This window comes from Eupeodes corollae, chromosome 2, assembly GCF_945859685.1.
Source record: "Eupeodes corollae chromosome 2, idEupCoro1.1, whole genome shotgun sequence".
Lineage (NCBI taxonomy): Eukaryota > Metazoa > Arthropoda > Insecta > Diptera > Syrphidae > Eupeodes > Eupeodes corollae.
In genome coordinates, this window is record NC_079148.1 from 22,270,603 (window position 1) to 22,273,839 (window position 3,237).

The following is a 3,237-nucleotide window of genomic DNA, read 5'->3' on the forward strand; positions in this document are numbered from 1 at the left end:
CTGAAAGTGTACGCGAAGATACTTGACAACCTGGCGTATTTTTCTTGAGGAAGAATATAAGCCAGAAGACTTGAATTTGCGTCATATTTTATGTGAACGGGCTCTAAGAATACTCAATGGATACGTTAATACACAAAATTGCCGGATCTGGAACGATGGACAACCCAAAACACTCTTAATGTTTACCTTTGAAAAAATAAGTTATGGTTTTTATTGGGTGAATCTATATTATCAAAAATGAGGAAAATCTTGTTTACGGACTATTTTCTTCCTGAATTTCAAACCTATGTTCTAGGTGAGATCTGCTTTTAAAAGGAAGGCGCTAATAGTCATAAGGCGAGTTAAGCATTTAACTTATTAAAAAATTATTTTGGTGAGAACCTAATTTCACGTTTCGCAACAGTAAATTGACCGCATAATTTCTATGGCGATATCTGAAGTATCAAGTTTTCAGAATTAAGCCAACTAAGATTGAAGATTGACATTAGTCATGTTATTCGCGAGATAGCAGTTCCTATGCTCTTGAATGAACCACTTGAGACGTACGTATCATTTTCAAAAAGTGTATGCCATTAATTGTTCCTTTCACCGATGATACTCGCACAAATTTAAAGTTTACTTTCAAATTAAAAAGCTAGGATCTAGATTTCACTTTCACTCAAAATAAAATTCAAATCGATTCAAAATATAAATCAGAATTCTGAATTTGCTTTCATCGATATCGAATATCATTTATTTCGAACTCAAAACGAAGTGAATTTTTATGTTCTACATTTCGATATTTGCGATTTCAATATTTGAATTCGAAGATGAATTAGAAATGTCATAACGGCTGCGTTTAATCTCATGTTGGATAGGGTATCTTGGTTCTTGGATAGGTGGATTTTTTGATACCTTGTTGAACGATAAGGTATTGAGATAGCTGTCAAAAAATAATGACAACTTTCAGCTGTTCACAAAACGCCCAGAAAAATTGTAAGATAAAAATAGATAATAATAAATTAATAATAAAATTCTTAGGCAAATAGCTTCTTCATCGTCTATTATGTACAGAACATCCTCAAAAACAACTTAATTTTGTATCCTTTTGGTAACCAACAAATACAAAAAGATGAAATCAATTTTTAAGTTTTTTAAAATTCAACCATGTGTGAATCAGCTGTTCTGTCAGAAACCTACGTACCCCAGCAATTCTTGGATACCTTTGCATTCCTTTTTTGACATATCAGCTGTTTTTGATTAGCTGTTATTTTTCAAGTAAAACACTAAGAAAAAGGTATCCGGATACCCTATCTGTCTAAGATTGATCGCAGCCAATCGGTAGGTTCAGGCAACATAAGGGACTTCATTTGCAGTCAACTTAATTTTTTGAACGTACATTTTGACCAAGGCAACTAGTTAGTTTTCCAAGTGGCATAAATTTCAATTTCAGAACTTTACTTCACAAATGTTTACTTTAAGTTCATAGTACAAGAACTACCAAACACATTATTGTCTAAAAAACACTCCTCAGACAAGCTACAAGTCGATTACGATTTGTCTTTTGTATTGTAAACAGAAAACATTAAATGGAATTGTGCAAAAAATAAATAAATTATAGAGTAGTAAGGCTCAGCTTTCACTTGAATGAAAAAACATGATCAGTTGTCATTTTTAAATAAGTTGACTTGACTTGATAGTTAGGGAGATTTTTCTTGACTTACTTTCTAAATAACTTTTCAATAAAGTTGCCTTAATTGAAAAGCATGTTTTTGGCAGCTGGCCAATCAGATACTAGAAACTGTCCCTTATATCGCCTGAACCTGCCCAATGTTTGTTGGTTTGAAATATGACAGCGTTTTTTTTTGAGGATTCATAGGCGAAAGTGTTTATTATTATTCACTGTTCGATTTCGTGGATTTTTTCTTGATTGTATTTATAAAAAAATGTGAGTTAGCTTTATTTTAATTTTCTTATAATTTATGCTCAATCTACAATAAAATACACAATTTTAAAAGTCATTCATTTTCCTGGACACCCATAATCTTGAGGATTCATCCCTTTGAGAATAAATATAGGTACACCATAATTGATTCTTTTTTATAGATTTAAAATTGTTTATTGAAAAATATCACCGCAAATTTCATAAATTTAATTAAAACAAAACAAAATGTTTGGAAAGCTGTCAAAACCAAAAGCTGTCAAAACTGGAATATAGGAAGAAAAAGTCAAAACAAAAGTGTCAGATCACTGGAATATAGGAAGAACTATTTTCGCTTCGCCGCGAATTCCTTAATAAGAAAAAACGACACGAGTCAAATTGAAAACGATCCGCCGGGAACCTTATAATTAGACCCCAAAGTAAATTGGTGCAATTTAAATTCTATGAGAGTATATTTTTTAAAAAGAGTAGTATTTTCGCTTAAGGGAAATAAACTTTAAGTTCTTTATGTAATGCACTATATTCATGAGAAGTTGCAGCTTCAAATTTGTAGTTAAGGGAACGGACAAATAATATAAAATCGTTTTTCACCACGCCACATGTTTTTTTCCATAACATTTCGAGTAAGGCGCTAGTTATAGCTATCATTAGTTTTCATCATTGAAAACAAACACTGGAATTTTTTTTGGCAGGCCGTTTATATTTAGTTATCAGTAAAAATTTTTGTCATCAAAAATAATTTCCTGATTGAAATCCACCGAAAATGTTTACTGACAGAAATCTGTCATTGGAATTGTGTGGAATTGGAACACAAATCAGTGGAACGATTCGTTTCACTTTTGAACTTAAAAGTATCAGCTGTTCAGGCAAATGAATTTCCGTCCGGGAAATAGAAAACACCATTTTTAGAGAAAAATAAATGCGTAATTACAATTGGTCATGGAAAATTTCATAAAAAAGGATATTGTGCTGCCATCGTAGCCGTTGTGACCTTTTGGTAATGTTTTCCATTGTTAATGAGATAGCTTCCTCTTTCGAATAAAATAAACATCCATTGATTTCTCTTAAAATTACTCGTGTTGTTTCGAAAAATTTTAAATGAAACCTTTTACTGGAAAACCCCTGTAGAAAAGAAAAACCAGAGCCAGTTGTTTTTGTAATTTTTGAGGAAAATGCAAACTTTGAGAACAAAGACACACGATTCACTCAGAAGATTAAACATAAATTTAGCCAAACTAACCAACTAAAATAAATTCTTTTACAATTAATTTATTCAGATTTAATACAAGTAAGAACTAAGAAGACACTTTATTTCA